Raw genomic sequence first — 27,078 nt, 5'->3', positions numbered from 1 at the left:
CACATCACCACACTCCACATCACCGCACGCCGCATAACCACACTCCACATCACCACACTCCACATCACCACACTCCACATCACCACACTCCACATCACCACACTCCACATCACCACATTCCACATCACCACACTCCACATCACCACACTCCACATCACCACACTCCACATCACCACACTCCGCATCACCACACTCCACATCACCACACTCCACATCACCACACTCCACATCACCACACTCCACGCCACCACTCTCCGCATCACCACACTCCACATCACCACACTCCACATCACCACACTCCACATCACCACACTCCACATCGCCACACTCCGCATCACCACACTCCACATCACCACTTGCCGCATCACCACACTCCGCATCACCACACTCCACATCACCACACTCCACATCACCACACTCCACATCGCCACACTCCGCATCACCACACTCCACATCACCACACTCCACATCACCACACTCCACATCAATACATTCCACATCACCACACTCCACATCACCACGCTCCACATCACCACACTCCACGCCACCACTCTCCGCATCACCACACTCCACATCACCACACTCCACATCACCACACTCCGCATCACCACACTCCACATCACCACACTCCACATCACCACACTCCACATCACCACATTCCACATCACCACACTCCACATCACCACGCTCCACATCACCACACTCCACGCCACCACTCTCCACATCACCACACTCCACATCACCACGCTCCACATCACCACACTCCACGCCACCACTCTCCGCATCACCACACTCCACATCACCACACTCCACGCCACCACTCTCCGCATCACCACACTCCACATCACCACACTCCACATCACCACACTCCACGCCACCACTCTCCGCATCACCACACTCCACATCACCACACTCCACATCACCACACTCCACATCACCACACTCCACATCACCACACTCAACATCGCCCCTCTCCGCATCACCGCACTCCACATCACCACACTCCGCATCACCACGCTCCGCATCGCCACACTCCACAACACCGCTCTCCGCATCACCACACTCCACATCGCCACACTCCGCATCACCATGCTCCACATCACCACACTCCACATCAGCACACTCCACATCACCACACTTGACAAACCACAATCCACATCACCACACTCCACATCACCACACTCCGCATCGCATCACCACACTCCGCATCGCATCACCACACTCTGCATCGCATCACCACACTCCGCATCGCATCACCACACTCCGCATCCCATCACCACACTCCGCATCGCATCACCACACTCCGCATCGCATCACCAAACTCCGCATTACCTTATTCCGCATCACCACACTCCGCATCGCATCACCACACTCCGCATCGCATCACCACACTCCGCATTACCCCACTGCGCATCGCATCTCCACACTCCACATGGCATCACCACACTCCGCATCGCATCACCACACTCGCCATCGCATCACCACACTCCACATTACCACACTGCGCATCGCATCTCCACACTCCACACCGCATCACCACACTCCGCATCGCATCACCACACTCCGCATCACATCACTACACTCCGCATCGCATCACCAGACTCCGCATCACATCACCAGACTCCGCATCGCGTCACCACACTCAGCATCACTTCACCACACTCCACATTTTCTCGGATGGGAATGTCTAGCACGAGGGGACATAGCTTTAAATTGAGAGGAGATAGATATAAGGCAGATGTCAGAGGTAGGTTGTTTACTCAGAGAGTAGTAAGGGCGTGGAATGCCCTGCCTGCAACAGTAGTGGACTCGCCAACACTAAGGACATTCAAATGGTCATTGGATAGACATATGGACGATTAGGGAATAGTGTAGATGGGCTTCAGAGTGGTTTCACAGGTCAGCGCAACATCGAGGGCTGAAGGGCCTGTACTGCGCTGCAATGTTCTATGTTCTATATAACCACGCTCCACATCACAACACTCCGCATCGCATCACCACACTCTGCACACAAAACTCCGCATCACACCACACTCCGCATCACCATACATCGCATCACCACGCTCCACATCACCACGCCCCACACTACCACATTCCACATCACCACACTCCACATCACCACACTCCACATCACCACACTCCGCATCACCACACTCCACATCACCACACTCCACATCACCACACTCCACATCACCACACTCCACATCACCACACTCCACATCACCACAATCCAAATCACCACACTTGACACACCACAATCCTCATCACCACACTCGAAATCAGCACACTCCACATCACCACACTCCACATCACCACACTCCGCATCACCACACTCCACATCACCACACTCCACATCACCACACTCCACATCACCACAATCCAAATCACCACACTTGACACACCACAATCCTCATCACCACACTCGACATCAGCACACTCCACATCACCACACTCCACATCACCACACTCCGCATCACCACACTCCACATCACCACATTCCACATCACCACACTCCACAGCACCACACTCCACAGCACCACATTCCACATCACCACACTCCACTTTACCACACTCCACAGCACCACACTCCACATCACCACACTCCACATCACCACACTCCACATCACCACACTCCACATCACCACACTCCACGTCACCATTCTCCGCATCACCACACTCCACATCACCACACTCCACATCACCACACTCCGCATCACCACGCTCCACATCAGCACACTCCACATCACCACACTCCACATCACCACACTCCACATCACCACACTCCGCATCACCATGCTCCACATCAGCACACTCCACATCACCACACTCCACATCACCACACTCCACATCACCACACTCCGCATCACCACGCTCCACATCAGCACACTCCACATCACCACACTCCACATCACCACACTTGACATCACCACACTCCACATCACCACACTCCACATCACCACACTCCACTTCACCACACTTGACATCACCACACTCCACATCACCACACTCCACATCACCACACTTGACACACCACAATCCACATCACCACACTCCACATCACCACACTTGACATAACCACATCGCATCACCAGACTCCGCATTATCTTATTCCGCAACACCACACTCCACATCACCACATTCCGCATCGCATCACCACACTCCGCATCGCATCACCACACTCCGCATCGCATCACCACACTCAGCATCGCATCACCAGGCTCCGCATCGCATCACCACACTCCGCATCACATCACCACACTCCACTTCACCACACTTGACATCACCACACTCCACATCACCACACTCCACATCACCACACTCCGCATCACCACACTCCATATCACCACACTCCACATCACCACACTCCACATCGCCGCACTCCACATCACCACACTCCGCATCACCACACTCCATATCACCACACTCCACATCACCACACTCGACATCACCACACCCCACATCACCACACTCCACATCACCACACTCGACATCACCACACCCCACGTCACCATTCTCCGCATCACCACACTCCACATCACCACACTCCACATCACCACACTCCGCATCACCACGCTCCACATCAGCACACTCCACATCACCACACTCCACATCACCACACTCCACATCACCACACTCCGCATCACCATGCTCCACATCAGCACACTCCACATCACCACACTCCACATCACCACACTCCACATCACCACACTCCACTTCACCACACTCCACATCACCACACTCCAGATCACCACACTCCACATCACCACACTCCACATCACCACACTCCACATCACCACACTCCACATCACCGCGTTCCACATCACCACACTCCACGCCACCACACTCCGCATCACCACGCTCCACATCAGCACACTCCACATCACCACACTCCACATCACCACACATGACATCACCACACTCCACATCACCACACTCCACATCACCACACTCCACTTCACCACACTTGACATCACCACACTCCACATCACCACACTCCACATCACCACACTTGACACACCACAATCCACATCACCACACTCGACATCACCACACTCCACATCACCACACTTGACATAACCACATCGCATCACCAGACTCCGCATTATCTTATTCCGCAACACCACACTCCACATCACCACATTCCGCATCGCATCACCACACTCCGCATCGCATCACCACACTCCGCATCGCATCACCACACTCAGCATCGCATCACCAGACTCCGCATCGCATCACCACACTCCGCATCACATCACCACACTCCACTTCACCACACTTGACATCACCACACTCCACATCACCACACTCCACATCACCACACTCCGCATCACCACACTCCATATCACCACACTCCACATCACGACACTCCACATCGCCGCTCTCCACATCACCACACTCCGCATCACCACACTCCATATCACCACACTCCACATCACCACACTCGACATCACCACACCCCACATCACCACACTCCACATCACCACACTCGACATCACCACACCCCACATCACCACACTCCACATCACCACACTCCACATCACCACACTCGACATCACCACACCCCACATCACCACACTCCACATCACCACACTCGACATCACCACACTCCACATCACCACACTCCACATCACCACACTCAACATCACCACACTCGACATAACCACACTCCGCATCACCACACTCCACATCACCACACTCCGCATCACCACACTCCGCATCACCACACTGTGCATGACCACACTTCGCATCACCACACTCCACAGCACCACACTCCGCATCACCACACTCCGCATCACCACACTCCGCATCACCACACTGTGCATGACCACACTTCGCATCACCACACTCCACATCACCACACTCCACATCACCACACTCCACATCACCACACTGTGCATCACCACACTCCACATCACCACACTTCACATCACCACACTTCGCATCACCACACTCCACATCACCACACTCCACATCACCACACTCCGCATCACCACACTGTGCATGACCACACTTCGCATCACCACACTTCACATCACCACACTCCACATCACCACAATCCACATCACCACACTCCACATCACCACACTGTGCATGACCACACTTCGCATCACCACACTTCACATCACCACACTCCACATCACGACACTCCACATCACCACACTCCACATCACCACACTGTGCATGACCACACTTCGCATCACCACACTCCACATCACCACACTCCACATCGCCTCACTCCACATCACCACACTCCGCATCACCACACTCCATATCACCACACTCCACATCACCACACTCCACATCACCACACCCCACATCACCACACTCCACATCACCACACTCGAAATCACCACACTCCACATCACCACACTCCACATCACCACACTCCACATCGCCACACTCCACATCACCACACTCCACATCACCACACTCAACATCACCACACTCGACATCACCACACTCCGCATCACCACACTCTGCATCACCACACTCCGCATCACCACACTCGCATCACCACACTGTGCATGACCACACTTCGCATCACCACACTCCACATCACCACACTCCGCATCACCACACTCCGCATCACCACACTCCGCATCACCACACTGTGCATGACCACACTTCGCATCACCACACTCCGCATCACCACACTCCATATCACCACACTCCACAGCACCACACTCCGCATCACCACACTCCGCATCACCACACTGTGCATGACCACACTTCGCATCACCACACTTCACATCACCACACTCCACATCACCACACTCCGCATCACCACACTCCACATCACCACACTCCACATCACCACACTCCACATCACCACACTCCACATCACCACACTCCACATCACCACACTCCACATCACCACACTCCACATCAACACACTCCACATCACCACACTTCGCATCACCACACTTCACATCACCACACTCCACATCACCACACTCCACATCACCACACTTCGCATCACCACACTTCACATCACCACACTCCACATCACCACACTCCACATCACCACACTCCGCATCACCACACTCCACATCACCACACTTCGCATCACCACACTTCACATCACCACACTCCACATCACCACACTCCACATCACCACACTCCGCATCACCACACTCCACATCACCACACTCCACATCACCACACTCCACATCACCACACTCCACATCACCACACTCCACATCACCACACTCCACATCACCACACTCCACATCACCACACACCGCATCACCACACTCCGCATCACCACACTCCGCATCACCACACTTCACATCACCACACTTCGCTTCACCACACTCCACATCACCACACTCCACATCACCACACTCCGCATCACCACACTCCGCATCACCACACTGTGCATGACCACACTTCGCATCACCACACTTCACATCACCACACTCCACATCACCACACTCCACATCACCACACTGTGCATGACCACACTTCGCATCACCACACTCCACATCACCACACTCCACATCACCACACTCCGCATCACCACACTCCACATCACCACACTCCACATCACCACACTCCACATCACCACACCCCACATCACCACACTCCACGTCACCACAGTCCACATCACCACACTTCACATCACCACACTCCGCATCACCACACTCCACATCACCACACTCCACATCACCACACTCCACATCACCACACTCCACATCACCACACCCCACATCACCACACTCCACGTCACCACAGTCCTCATCACCACACTTCACATCACCACACTCCACATCACCACACTCCACATCACCACACTCCACATCACCACACTGTGCATGACCACACTTCGCATCACCACACTGTGCATCACCACACTCCACATCACCACACTCCACATCACCACACTCCGCATCATCACACTCCACATCACCACACTCCACATCACCACACTCCGCATCATCACACTCCACATCACCACACTCCACATCACCACACTCCACATCACCACACTCCACATCACCACACTCCGCATCACCACACTCCACATCACCACACTCCGCATCACCACACTTCACATCACCACACTCCACATCACCACACTTCACATCACCACACTCCGCATCACCACACTCCACATCACCACACTGTGCATGACCACACTTCGCATCACCACACTTCACGTCACCACACTCCACATCACCACACTCCACATCACCACACTCCACATCACCACACTGTGCATCACCACACTCCACATCACCACACTTCGCATCACCACACTTCGCATCACCACACTCCACATCACCACACTCCGCATCACCACACTGTGCATGACCACACTTCGCATCACCACACTCCGCATCACCACACTCCGCATCACCACACTGTGCATGACCACACTTCGCATCACCACACTCCGCATCACCACACTCCATATCACCACACTCCACATCACCACACTCCGCATCACCACACTCCACATCACCAGACTGTGCATGACCACACTTCGCATCGCCACACTTCACATCACCACACTCCACATCACCACACTCCACATCACCACACTCCACATCACCACACTGTGCATCACCACACTCCACATCACCACACTTCACATCACCACACTTCGCATCACCACACTCCACATCACCACACTCCACATCACCACACTCCGCATCACCACACTGTGCATGACCACACTTCGCATCACCACACTTCACATCACCACACTCCACATCACCACAATCCACATCACCACACTCCACATCACCACACTGTGCATGACCACACTTCGCATCACCACACTTCACATCACCACACTCCACATCACGACACTCCACATCACCACACTCCACATCACCACACTGTGCATGACCACACTTCGCATCACCACACTCCACATCACCACACTCCACATCGCCTCACTCCACATCACCACACTCCGCATCACCACACTCCATATCACCACACTCCACATCACCACACTCCACATCACCACACCCCACATCACCACACTCCACATCACCACACTCGAAATCACCACACTCCACATCACCACACTCCACATCACCACACTCCACATCGCCACACTCCACATCACCACACTCCACATCACCACACTCAACATCACCACACTCGACATCACCACACTCCGCATCACCACACTCTGCATCACCACACTCCGCATCACCACACTCGCATCACCACACTGTGCATGACCACACTTCGCATCACCACACTCCACATCACCACACTCCGCATCACCACACTCCGCATCACCACACTCCGCATCACCACACTGTGCATGACCACACTTCGCATCACCACACTCCGCATCACCACACTCCATATCACCACACTCCACAGCACCACACTCCGCATCACCACACTCCGCATCACCACACTGTGCATGACCACACTTCGCATCACCACACTTCACATCACCACACTCCACATCACCACACTCCGCATCACCATACTCCACATCACCACACTCCACATCACCACACTCCACATCACCACACTCCACATCACCACACTCCACATCACCACACTCCACATCACCACACTCCACATCAACACACTCCACATCACCACACTTCGCATCACCACACTTCACATCACCACACTCCACATCACCACACTCCGCATCACCACACTCCACATCACCACACTTCGCATCACCACACTTCACATCACCACACTCCACATCACCACACTCCACATCACCACACTCCGCATCACCACACTCCACATCACCACACTCCACATCACCACACTCCACATCACCACACTCCACATCACCACACTCCACATCACCACACTCCACATCACCACACTCCACATCACCACACTCCGCATCACCACACTCCACATCACCACACTCCACATCACCACACTGTGCATCACCACACTCCACATCACCACACTCCACATCACCACACTCCACATCACCACACTGTACATGACCACACTTCACATCACCACACTCCACATCACCACACTCCGCATCACCACACTCCGCATCACCACACTGTGCATGACCACAGTTCGCATCACCACACTTCACATCACCACACTCCACATCACCACACTCCACATCACCACACTCCACATCACCACACTGTGCATGACCACACTTCGCATCACTACACTCCACATCACCACACTACGCATCACCACACTCCGCATCACCACACTCCGCATCACCACACTCCGCATCACCACACTCCGCATCACCACACTCCGCATCACCACACTCCACATCACCACACTTCGCATCACCACACTCCACATCACCACACTCCACATCACCACACTCCGCATCACCACACTCCACATCACCACACTCCACATCACCACACTCCACATCACCACACCCCACATCACCACACTCCACGTCACCACAGTCCACATCACCACACTTCACATCACCACACTCCGCATCACCACACTCCACATCACCACACTCCACATCACCACACTCCACATCACCACACTCCACATCACCACACCCCACATCACCACACTCCACGTCACCACAGTCCACATCACCACACTTCACATCACCACACTCCACATCACCACAATCCACATCACCACACTCCACATCACCACACTGTGCATGACCACACTTCGCATCACCACACTTCACATCACCACACTCCACATCACCACACTCCGCATCACCACACTCCACATCACCACACTCCACATCACCACACTCCACATCACCACACTCCACATCACCACACTCCACATCACCACACTCCACATCAACACACTCCACATCACCACACTTCGCATCACCACACTTCACATCACCACACTCCACATCACCACACTCCACATCACCACACTTCGCATCACCACACTTCACATCACCACACTCCACATCACCACACTCCACATCACCACACTCCGCATCACCACACTCCACATCACCACACTTCGCATCACCACACTTCACATCACCACACTCCACATCACGACACTCCACATCACCACACTCCGCATCACCACACTCCACATCACCACACTCCACATCACCACACTCCACATCACCACACTCCACATCACCACACTCCACATCACCACACTCCACATCACCACACTCCACATCACCACACACCGCATCACCACACTCCACATCACCACACTCCACATCACCACACTGTGCATCACCACACTCCACATCACCACACTCCACATCACCACACTCCACATCACCACACTGTACATGACCACACTTCGCATCACCACACTCCACATCACCACACTCCGCATCACCACACTCCGCATCACCACACTGTGCATGACCACAGTTCGCATCACCACACTTCACATCACCACACTCCACATCACCACACTCCACATCACCACACTCCACATCACCACACTGTGCATGACCACACTTCGCATCACTACACTCCACATCACCACACTACGCATCACCACACTCCGCATCACCACACTCCGCATCACCACACTCCGCATCACCACACTTCACATCACCACACTTCGCTTCACCACACTCCACATCACCACACTCCACATCACCACACTCCGCATCACCACACTCCGCATCACCACACTGTGCATGACCACACTTCGCATCACCACACTTCACATCACCACACTCCACATCACCACACTCCACATCACCACACTGTGCATGACCACACTTCGCATCACCACACTCCACATCACCACACTCCACATCACCACACTCCGCATCACCACACTCCACATCACCACACTCCACATCACCACACTCCACATCACCACACCCCACATCACCACACTCCACGTCACCACAGTCCACATCACCACACTTCACATCACCACACTCCGCATCACCACACTCCACATCACCACACTCCACATCACCACACTCCACATCACCACACTCCACATCACCACACCCCACATCACCACACTCCACGTCACCACAGTCCACATCACCACACTTCACATCACCACACTCCACATCACCACACTCCACATCACCACACTCCACATCACCACACTGTGCATGACCACACTTCGCATCACCACACTGTGCATCACCACACTCCACATCACCACACTCCACATCACCACACTCCGCATCATCACACTCCACATCACCACACTCCACATCACCACACTCCGCATCATCACACTCCACATCACCACACTCCACATCACCACACTCCACATCACCACACTCCACATCACCACACTCCGCATCACCACACTCCACATCACCACACTCCGCATCACCACACTTCACATCACCACACTCCACATCACCACACTTCACATCACCACACTCCGCATCACCACACTCCACATCACCACACTGTGCATGACCACACTTCGCATCACCACACTGTGCATCACCACACTCCACATCACCACACTCCACATCACCACACTCCGCATCATCACACTCCACATCACCACACTCCACATCACCACACTCCGCATCATCACACTCCACATCACCACACTCCACATCACCACACTCCACATCACCACACTCCACATCACCACACTCCGCATCACCACACTCCACATCACCACACTCCGCATCACCACACTTCACATCACCACACTCCACATCACCACACTTCACATCACCACACTCCGCATCACCACACTCCACATCACCACACTGTGCATGACCACACTTCGCATCACCACACTTCACGTCACCACACTCCACATCACCACACTCCACATCACCACACTCCACATCACCACACTGTGCATCACCACACTCCACATCACCACACTTCACATCACCACACTTCGCATCACCACACTCCACATCACCACACTCCGCATCACCACACTGTGCATGACCACACTTCGCATCACCACACTCCGCATCACCACACTCCGCATCACCACACTGTGCATGACCACACTTCGCATCACCACACTCCGCATCACCACACTCCATATCACCACACTCCACATCACCACACTCCGCATCACCACACTCCACATCACCAGACTGTGCATGACCACACTTCGCATCGCCACACTTCACATCACCACACTCCACATCACCACACTCCACATCACCACACTCCACATCACCACACTGTGCATCACCACACTCCACATCACCACACTTCACATCACCACACTTCGCATCACCACACTCCACATCACCACACTCCACATCACCACACTCCGCATCACCACACTGTGCATGACCACACTTCGCATCACCACACTTCACATCACCACACTCCACATCACCACAATCCACATCACCACACTCCACATCACCACACTGTGCATGACCACACTTCGCATCACCACACTTCACATCACCACACTCCACATCACGACACTCCACATCACCACACTCCACATCACCACACTGTGCATGACCACACTTCGCATCACCACACTCCACATCACCACACTCCACATCGCCTCACTCCACATCACCACACTCCGCATCACCACACTCCATATCACCACACTCCACATCACCACACTCCACATCACCACACCCCACATCACCACACTCCACATCACCACACTCGAAATCACCACACTCCACATCACCACACTCCACATCACCACACTCCACATCGCCACACTCCACATCACCACACTCCACATCACCACACTCAACATCACCACACTCGACATCACCACACTCCGCATCACCACACTCTGCATCACCACACTCCGCATCACCACACTCCACATCACCACACTCAACATCACCACACTCGACATCACCACACTCCGCATCACCACACTCTGCATCACCACACTCCGCATCACCACACTCGCATCACCACACTGTGCATGACCACACTTCGCATCACCACACTCCACATCACCACACTCCGCATCACCACACTCCGCATCACCACACTCCGCATCACCACACTGTGCATGACCACACTTCGCATCACCACACTCCGCATCACCACACTCCATATCACCACACTCCACAGCACCACACTCCGCATCACCACACTCCGCATCACCACACTGTGCATGACCACACTTCGCATCACCACACTTCACATCACCACACTCCACATCACCACACTCCGCATCACCATACTCCACATCACCACACTCCACATCACCACACTCCACATCACCACACTCCACATCACCACACTCCACATCACCACACTCCACATCACCACACTCCACATCAACACACTCCACATCACCACACTTCGCATCACCACACTTCACATCACCACACTCCACATCACCACACTCCACATCACCACACTTCGCATCACCACACTTCACATCACCACACTCCACATCACCACACTCCACATCACCACACTCCGCATCACCACACTCCACATCACCACACTTCGCATCACCACACTTCACATCACCACACTCCACATCACCACACTCCACATCACCACACTCCGCATCACCACACTCCACATCACCACACTCCACATCACCACACTCCACATCACCACACTCCACATCACCACACTCCACATCACCACACTCCACATCACCACACTCCACATCACCACACTCCGCATCACCACACTCCACATCACCACACTCCACATCACCACACTGTGCATCACCACACTCCACATCACCACACTCCACATCACCACACTCCACATCACCACACTGTACATGACCACACTTCACATCACCACACTCCACATCACCACACTCCGCATCACCACACTCCGCATCACCACACTGTGCATGACCACAGTTCGCATCACCACACTTCACATCACCACACTCCACATCACCACACTCCACATCACCACACTCCACATCACCACACTGTGCATGACCACACTTCGCATCACTACACTCCACATCACCACACTACGCATCACCACACTCCGCATCACCACACTCCGCATCACCACACTCCGCATCACCACACTCCGCATCACCACACTCCGCATCACCACACTCCACATCACCACACTTCGCATCACCACACTCCACATCACCACACTCCGCATCACCACACTCCGCATCACCACACTCCACATCACCACACTCCACATCACCACACTCCACATCACCACACCCCACATCACCACACTCCACGTCACCACAGTCCACATCACCACACTTCACATCACCACACTCCGCATCACCACACTCCACATCACCACACTCCACATCACCACACTCCACATCACCACACTCCACATCACCACACCCCACATCACCACACTCCACGTCACCACAGTCCACATCACCACACTTCACATCACCACACTCCACATCACCACAATCCACATCACCACACTCCACATCACCACACTGTGCATGACCACACTTCGCATCACCACACTTCACATCACCACACTCCACATCACCACACTCCGCATCACCACACTCCACATCACCACACTCCACATCACCACACTCCACATCACCACACTCCACATCACCACACTCCACATCACCACACTCCACATCAACACACTCCACATCACCACACTTCGCATCACCACACTTCACATCACCACACTCCACATCACCACACTCCACATCACCACACTTCGCATCACCACACTTCACATCACCACACTCCACATCACCACACTCCACATCACCACACTCCGCATCACCACACTCCACATCACCACACTTCGCATCACCACACTTCACATCACCACACTCCACATCACGACACTCCACATCACCACACTCCGCATCACCACACTCCACATCACCACACTCCACATCACCACACTCCACATCACCACACTCCACATCACCACACTCCACATCACCACACTCCACATCACCACACTCCACATCACCACACACCGCATCACCACACTCCACATCACCACACTCCACATCACCACACTGTGCATCACCACACTCCACATCACCACACTCCACATCACCACACTCCACATCACCACACTGTACATGACCACACTTCGCATCACCACACTCCACATCACCACACTCCGCATCACCACACTCCGCATCACCACACTGTGCATGACCACAGTTCGCATCACCACACTTCACATCACCACACTCCACATCACCACACTCCACATCACCACACTCCACATCACCACACTGTGCATGACCACACTTCGCATCACTACACTCCACATCACCACACTACGCATCACCACACTCCGCATCACCACACTCCGCATCACCACACTCCGCATCACCACACTTCACATCACCACACTTCGCTTCACCACACTCCACATCACCACACTCCACATCACCACACTCCGCATCACCACACTCCGCATCACCACACTGTGCATGACCACACTTCGCATCACCACACTTCACATCACCACACTCCACATCACCACACTCCACATCACCACACTGTGCATGACCACACTTCGCATCACCACACTCCACATCACCACACTCCACATCACCACACTCCGCATCACCACACTCCACATCACCACACTCCACATCACCACACTCCACATCACCACACCCCACATCACCACACTCCACGTCACCACAGTCCACATCACCACACTTCACATCACCACACTCCGCATCACCACACTCCACATCACCACACTCCACATCACCACACTCCACATCACCACACTCCACATCACCACACCCCACATCACCACACTCCACGTCACCACAGTCCACATCACCACACTTCACATCACCACACTCCACATCACCACACTCCACATCACCACACTCCACATCACCACACTGTGCATGACCACACTTCGCATCACCACACTGTGCATCACCACACTCCACATCACCACACTCCACATCACCACACTCCGCATCATCACACTCCACATCACCACACTCCACATCACCACACTCCGCATCATCACACTCCACATCACCACACTCCACATCACCACACTCCACATCACCACACTCCACATCACCACACTCCGCATCACCACACTCCACATCACCACACTCCGCATCACCACACTTCACATCACCACACTCCACATCACCACACTTCACATCACCACACTCCGCATCACCACACTCCACATCACCACACTGTGCATGACCACACTTCGCATCACCACACTGTGCATCACCACACTCCACATCACCACACTCCACATCACCACACTCCGCATCATCACACTCCACATCACCACACTCCACATCACCACACTCCGCATCATCACACTCCACATCACCACACTCCACATCACCACACTCCACATCACCACACTCCACATCACCACACTCCGCATCACCACACTCCACATCACCACACTCCGCATCACCACACTTCACATCACCACACTCCACATCACCACACTTCACATCACCACACTCCGCATCACCACACTCCACATCACCACACTGTGCATGACCACACTTTGCATCACCACACTTCACGTCACCACACTCCACATCACCACACTCCACATCACCACACTCCACATCACCACACTCCGCATCATCACACTCCACATCACCACACTCCGCATCACCACACTCCGCATCATCACACTCCACATCACCACACTCCACATCACCACACTCCACATCACCACACTCCACATCACCACACTCCGCATCACCACACTCCACATCACCACACTCCGCATCACCACACTTCACATCACCACACTCCACATCACCACACTTCACATCACCACACTCCGCATCACCACACTCCACATCACCACACTGTGCATGACCACACTTCGCATCACCACACTTCACGTCACCACACTCCACATCACCACACTCCACATCACCACACTCCACATCACCACACTCCACATCACCACACTCCACATCAACACACTCCACATCACCACACTTCGCATCACCACACTTCACATCACCACACTCCACATCACCACACTCCGCATCACCACACTCCACATCACCACACTTCGCATCACCACACTTCACATCACCACACTCCACATCACCACACTCCACATCACCACACTCCGCATCACCACACTCCACATCACCACACTCCACATCACCACACTCCACATCACCACACTCCACATCACCACACTCCACATCACCACACTCCACATCACCACACTCCACATCACCACACTCCGCATCACCACACTCCACATCACCACACTCCACATCACCACACTGTGCATCACCACACTCCACATCACCACACTCCACATCACCACACTCCACATCACCACACTGTACATGACCACACTTCACATCACCACACTCCACATCACCACACTCCGCATCACCACACTCCGCATCACCACACTGTGCATGACCACAGTTCGCATCACCACACTTCACATCACCACACTCCACATCACCACACTCCACATCACCACACTCCACATCACCACACTGTGCATGACCACACTTCGCATCACTACACTCCACATCACCACACTACGCATCACCACACTCCGCATCACCACACTCCGCATCACCACACTCCGCATCACCACACTCCGCATCACCACACTCCGCATCACCACACTCCACATCACCACACTTCGCATCACCACACTCCACATCACCACACTCCACATCACCACACTCCGCATCACCACACTCCACATCACCACACTCCACATCACCACACTCCACATCACCACACCCCACATCACCACACTCCACGTCACCACAGTCCACATCACCACACTTCACATCACCACACTCCGCATCACCACACTCCACATCACCACACTCCACATCACCACACTCCACATCACCACACTCCACATCACCACACCCCACATCACCACACTCCACGTCACCACAGTCCACATCACCACACTTCACATCACCACACTCCACATCACCACAATCCACATCACCACACTCCACATCACCACACTGTGCATGACCACACTTCGCATCACCACACTTCACATCACCACACTCCACATCACCACACTCCGCATCACCACACTCCACATCACCACACTCCACATCACCACACTCCACATCACCACACTCCACATCACCACACTCCACATCACCACACTCCACATCACCACACTCCACATCACCACACACCGCATCACCACACTCCACATCACCACACTCCACATCACCACACTGTGCATCACCACACTCCACATCACCACACTCCACATCACCACACTCCACATCACCACACTGTACATGACCACACTTCGCATCACCACACTCCACATCACCACACTCCGCATCACCACACTCCGCATCACCACACTGTGCATGACCACAGTTCGCATCACCACACTTCACATCACCACACTCCACATCACCACACTCCACATCACCACACTCCACATCACCACACTGTGCATGACCACACTTCGCATCACTACACTCCACATCACCACACTACGCATCACCACACTCCGCATCACCACACTCCGCATCACCACACTCCGCATCACCACACTTCACATCACCACACTTCGCTTCACCACACTCCACATCACCACACTCCACATCACCACACTCCGCATCACCACACTCCGCATCACCACACTGTGCATGACCACACTTCGCATCACCACACTTCACATCACCACACTCCACATCACCACACTCCACATCACCACACTGTGCATGACCACACTTCGCATCACCACACTCCACATCACCACACTCCACATCACCACACTCCGCATCACCACACTCCACATCACCACACTCCACATCACCACACTCCACATCACCACACCCCACATGACCACACTCCACGTCACCACAGTCCGCATCATCACACTCCACATCACCACACTCCACATCACCACACTCCGCATCATCACACTCCACATCACCACACTCCACATCACCACACTCCACATCACCACACTCCACATCACCACACTCCGCATCACCACACTCCACATCACCACACTCCGCATCACCACACTTCACATCACCACACTCCACATCACCACACTTCACATCACCACACTCCGCATCACCACACTCCACATCACCACACTGTGCATGACCACACTTCGCATCACCACACTGTGCATCACCACACTCCACATCACCACACTCCACATCACCACACTCCGCATCATCACACTCCACATCACCACACTCCACATCACCACACTCCGCATCATCACACTCCACATCACCACACTCCACATCACCACACTCCACATCACCACACTCCACATCACCACACTCCGCATCACCACACTCCACATCACCACACTCCGCATCACCACACTTCACATCACCACACTCCACATCACCACACTTCACATCACCACACTCCGCATCACCACACTCCACATCACCACACTGTGCATGACCACACTTCGCATCACCACACTTCACGTCACCACACTCCACATCACCACACTCCACATCACCACACTCCACATCACCACACTGTGCATCACCACACTCCACATCACCACACTTCACATCACCACACTTCGCATCACCACACTCCACATCACCACACTCCGCATCACCACACTGTGCATGACCACACTTCGCATCACCACACTCCGCATCACCACACTCCGCATCACCACACTGTGCATGACCACACTTCGCATCACCACACTCCGCATCACCACACTCCATATCACCACACTCCACATCACCACACTCCGCATCACCACACTCCACATCACCAGACTGTGCATGACCACACTTCGCATCGCCACACTTCACATCACCACACTCCACATCACCACACTCCACATCACCACACTCCACATCACCACACTGTGCATCACCACACTCCACATCACCACACTTCACATCACCACACTTCGCATCACCACACTCCACATCACCACACTCCACATCACCACACTCCGCATCACCACACTGTGCATGACCACACTTCGCATCACCACACTTCACATCACCACACTCCACATCACCACAATCCACATCACCACACTCCACATCACCACACTGTGCATGACCACACTTCGCATCACCACACTTCACATCACCACACTCCACATCACGACACTCCACATCACCACACTCCACATCACCACACTGTGCATGACCACACTTCGCATCACCACACTCCACATCACCACACTCCACATCGCCTCACTCCACATCACCACACTCCGCATCACCACACTCCATATCACCACACTCCACATCACCACACTCCACATCACCACACCCCACATCACCACACTCCACATCACCACACTCGAAATCACCACACTCCACATCACCACACTCCACATCACCACACTCCACATCGCCACACTCCACATCACCACACTCCACATCACCACACTCAACATCACCACACTCGACATCACCACACTCCGCATCACCACACTCTGCATCACCACACTCCGCATCACCACACTCCACATCACCACACTCAACATCACCACACTCGACATCACCACACTCCGCATCACCACACTCTGCATCACCACACTCCGCATCACCACACCCGCATCACCACACTGTGCATGACCACACTTCGCATCACCACACTCCACATCACCACACTCCGCATCACCACACTCCGCATCACCACACTCCGCATCACCACACTGTGCATGACCACACTTCGCATCACCACACTCCGCATCACCACACTCCATATCACCACACTCCACAGCACCACACTCCGCATCACCACACTCCGCATCACCACACTGTGCATGACCACACTTCGCATCACCACACTTCACATCACCACACTCCACATCACCACACTCCGCATCACCATACTCCACATCACCACACTCCACATCACCACACTCCACATCACCACACTCCACATCACCACACTCCACATCACCACACTCCACATCACCACACTCCACATCAACACACTCCACATCACCACACTTCGCATCACCACACTTCACATCACCACACTCCACATCACCACACTCCACATCACCACACTTCGCATCACCACACTTCACATCACCACACTCCACATCACCACACTCCACATCACCACACTCCGCATCACCACACTCCACATCACCACACTTCGCATCACCACACTTCACATCACCACACTCCACATCACCACACTCCACATCACCACACTCCGCATCACCACACTCCACATCACCACACTCCACATCACCACACTCCACATCACCACACTCCACATCACCACACTCCACATCACCACACTCCACATCACCACACTCCACATCACCACACTCCGCATCACCACACTCCACATCACCACACTCCACATCACCACACTGTGCATCACCACACTCCACATCACCACACTCCACATCACCACACTCCACATCACCACACTGTACATGACCACACTTCACATCACCACACTCCACATCACCACACTCCGCATCACCACACTCCGCATCACCACACTGTGCATGACCACAGTTCGCATCACCACACTTCACATCACCACACTCCACATCACCACACTCCACATCACCACACTCCACATCACCACACTGTGCATGACCACACTTCGCATCACTACACTCCACATCACCACACTACGCATCACCACACTCCGCATCACCACACTCCGCATCACCACACTCCGCATCACCACACTCCGCATCACCACACTCCGCATCACCACACTCCACATCACCACACTTCGCATCACCACACTCCACATCACCACACTCCGCATCACCACACTCCGCATCACCACACTCCACATCACCACACTCCACATCACCACACTCCACATCACCACACCCCACATCACCACACTCCACGTCACCACAGTCCACATCACCACACTTCACATCACCACACTCCGCATCACCACACTCCACATCACCACACTCCACATCACCACACTCCACATCACCACACTCCACATCACCACACCCCACATCACCACACTCCACGTCACCACAGTCCACATCACCACACTTCACATCACCACACTCCACATCACCACAATCCACATCACCACACTCCACATCACCACACTGTGCATGACCACACTTCGCATCACCACACTTCACATCACCACACTCCACATCACCACACTCCGCATCACCACACTCCACATCACCACACTCCACATCACCACACTCCACATCACCACACTCCACATCACCACACTCCACATCACCACACTCCACATCAACACACTCCACATCACCACACTTCGCATCACCACACTTCACATCACCACACTCCACATCACCACACTCCACATCACCACACTTCGCATCACCACACTTCACATCACCACACTCCACATCACCACACTCCACATCACCACACTCCGCATCACCACACTCCACATCACCACACTTCGCATCACCACACTTCACATCACCACACTCCACATCACGACACTCCACATCACCACACTCCGCATCACCACACTCCACATCACCACACTCCACATCACCACACTCCACATCACCACACTCCACATCACCACACTCCACATCACCACACTCCACATCACCACACTCCACATCACCACACACCGCATCACCACACTCCACATCACCACACTCCACATCACCACACTGTGCATCACCACACTCCACATCACCACACTCCACATCACCACACTCCACATCACCACACTGTACATGACCACACTTCGCATCACCACACTCCACATCACCACACTCCGCATCACCACACTCCGCATCACCACACTGTGCATGACCACAGTTCGCATCACCACACTTCACATCACCACACTCCACATCACCACACTCCACATCACCACACTCCACATCACCACACTGTGCATGACCACACTTCGCATCACTACACTCCACATCACCACACTACGCATCACCACACTCCGCATCACCACACTCCGCATCACCACACTCCGCATCACCACACTTCACATCACCACACTTCGCTTCACCACACTCCACATCACCACACTCCACATCACCACACTCCGCATCACCACACTCCGCATCACCACACTGTGCATGACCACACTTCGCATCACCACACTTCACATCACCACACTCCACATCACCACACTCCACATCACCACACTGTGCATGACCACACTTCGCATCACCACACTCCACATCACCACACTCCACATCACCACACTCCGCATCACCACACTCCACATCACCACACTCCACATCACCACACTCCACATCACCACACCCCACATCACCACACTCCACGTCACCACAGTCCACATCACCACACTTCACATCACCACACTCCGCATCACCACACTCCACATCACCACACTCCACATCACCACACTCCACATCACCACACTCCACATCACCACACCCCACATCACCACACTCCACGTCACCACAGTCCACATCACCACACTTCACATCACCACACTCCACATCACCACACTCCACATCACCACACTCCACATCACCACACTGTGCATGACCACACTTCGCATCACCACACTGTGCATCATCACACTCCACATCACCACACTCCACATCACCACACTCCGCATCATCACACTCCACATCACCACACTCCACATCACCACACTCCACATCACCACACTCCACATCACCACACTCCGCATCACCACACTCCACATCACCACACTCCGCATCACCACACTTCACATCACCACACTCCACATCACCACACTTCACATCACCACACTCCGCATCACCACACTCCACATCACCACACTGTGCATGACCACACTTCGCATCACCACACTGTGCATCACCACACTCCACATCACCACACTCCACATCACCACACTCCGCATCATCACACTCCACATCACCACACTCCACATCACCACACTCCGCATCATCACACTCCACATCACCACACTCCACATCACCACACTCCACATCACCACACTCCACATCACCACACTCCGCATCACCACACTCCACATCACCACACTCCGCATCACCACACTTCACATCACCACACTCCACATCACCACACTTCACATCACCACACTCCGCATCACCACACTCCACATCACCACACTGTGCATGACCACACTTCGCATCACCACACTTCACGTCACCACACTCCACATCACCACACTCCACATCACCACACTCCACATCACCACACTCCGCATCATCACACTCCACATCACCACACTCCGCATCACCACACTCCGCATCATCACACTCCACATCACCACACTCCACATCACCACACTCCACATCACCACACTCCACATCACCACACTCCGCATCACCACACTCCACATCACCACACTCCGCATCACCACACTTCACATCACCACACTCCACATCACCACACTTCACATCACCACACTCCGCATCACCACACTCCACATCACCACACTGTGCATGACCACACTTCGCATCACCACACTTCACGTCACCACACTCCACATCACCACACTCCACATCACCACACTCCACATCACCACCCTGTGCATCACCACACTCCACATCACCACACTTCACATCACCACACTTCGCATCACCACACTCCACATCACCACACTCCGCATCACCACACTGTGCATGACCACACTTCGCATCACCACACTCCGCATCACCACACTCCGCATCACCACACTGTGCATGACCACACTTCGCATCACCACACTCCGCATCACCACACTCCATATCACCACACTCCACATCACCACACTCCGCATCACCACACTCCACATCACCAGACTGTGCATGACCACACTTCGCATCGCCACACTTCACATCACCACACTCCACATCACCACACTCCACATCACCACACTCCACATCACCACACTGTGCATCACCACACTCCACATCACCACACTTCACATCACCACACTTCGCATCACCACACTCCACATCACCACACTCCACATCACCACACTCCGCATCACCACACTGTGCATGACCACACTTCGCATCACCACACTTCACATCACCACACTCCACATCACCACAATCCACATCACCACACTCCACATCACCACACTGTGCATGACCACACTTCGCATCACCACACTTCACATCACCACACTCCACATCACGACACTCCACATCACCACACTCCACATCACCACACTGTGCATGACCACACTTCGCATCACCACACTCCACATCACCACACTCCACATCGCCTCACTCCACATCACCACACTCCGCATCACCACACTCCATATCACCACACTCCACATCACCACACTCCACATCACCACACCCCACATCACCACACTCCACATCACCACACTCGAAATCACCACACTCCACATCACCACACTCCACATCACCACACTCCACATCGCCACACTCCACATCACCACACTCCACATCACCACACTCAACATCACCACACTCGACATCACCACACTCCGCATCACCACACTCTGCATCACCACACTCCGCATCACCACACTCCACATCACCACACTCAACATCACCACACTCGACATCACCACACTCCGCATCACCACACTCTGCATCACCACACTCCGCATCACCACACTCGCATCACCACACTGTGCATGACCACACTTCGCATCACCACACTCCACATCACCACACTCCGCATCACCACACTCCGCATCACCACACTCCGCATCACCACACTGTGCATGACCACACTTCGCATCACCACACTCCGCATCACCACACTCCATATCACCACACTCCACAGCACCACACTCCGCATCACCACACTCCGCATCACCACACTGTGCATGACCACACTTCGCATCACCACACTTCACATCACCACACTCCACATCACCACACTCCGCATCACCATACTCCACATCACCACACTCCACATCACCACACTCCACATCACCACACTCCACATCACCACACTCCACATCACCACACTCCACATCACCACACTCCACATCAACACACTCCACATCACCACACTTCGCATCACCACACTTCACATCACCACACTCCACATCACCACACTCCACATCACCACACTTCGCATCACCACACTTCACATCACCACACTCCACATCACCACACTCCACATCACCACACTCCGCATCACCACACTCCACATCACCACACTTCGCATCACCACACTTCACATCACCACACTCCACATCACCACACTCCACATCACCACACTCCGCATCACCACACTCCACATCACCACACTCCACATCACCACACTCCACATCACCACACTCCACATCACCACACTCCACATCACCACACTCCACATCACCACACTCCACATCACCACACTCCGCATCACCACACTCCACATCACCACACTCCACATCACCACACTGTGCATCACCACACTCCACATCACCACACTCCACATCACCACACTCCACATCACCACACTGTACATGACCACACTTCACATCACCACACTCCACATCACCACACTCCGCATCACCACACTCCGCATCACCACACTGTGCATGACCACAGTTCGCATCACCACACTTCACATCACCACACTCCACATCACCACACTCCACATCACCACACTCCACATCACCACACTGTGCATGACCACACTTCGCATCACTACACTCCACATCACCACACTACGCATCACCACACTCCGCATCACCACACTCCGCATCACCACACTCCGCATCACCACACTCCGCATCACCACACTCCGCATCACCACACTCCACATCACCACACTTCGCATCACCACACTCCACATCACCACACTCCGCATCACCACACTCCGCATCACCACACTCCACATCACCACACTCCACATCACCACACTCCACATCACCACACCCCACATCACCACACTCCACGTCACCACAGTCCACATCACCACACTTCACATCACCACACTCCGCATCACCACACTCCACATCACCACACTCCACATCACCACACTCCACATCACCACACTCCACATCACCACACCCCACATCACCACACTCCACGTCACCACAGTCCACATCACCACACTTCACATCACCACACTCCACATCACCACAATCCACATCACCACACTCCACATCACCACACTGTGCATGACCACACTTCGCATCACCACACTTCACATCACCACACTCCACATCACCACACTCCGCATCACCACACTCCACATCACCACACTCCACATCACCACACTCCACATCACCACACTCCACATCACCACACTCCACATCACCACACTCCACATCAACACACTCCACATCACCACACTTCGCATCACCACACTTCACATCACCACACTCCACATCACCACACTCCACATCACCACACTTCGCAT

The sequence above is a fragment of the Scyliorhinus torazame genome, chromosome 15, assembly GCF_047496885.1.
Source record: "Scyliorhinus torazame isolate Kashiwa2021f chromosome 15, sScyTor2.1, whole genome shotgun sequence".
Lineage (NCBI taxonomy): Eukaryota > Metazoa > Chordata > Chondrichthyes > Carcharhiniformes > Scyliorhinidae > Scyliorhinus > Scyliorhinus torazame.
This window is presented reverse-complemented; position numbering follows the sequence as displayed.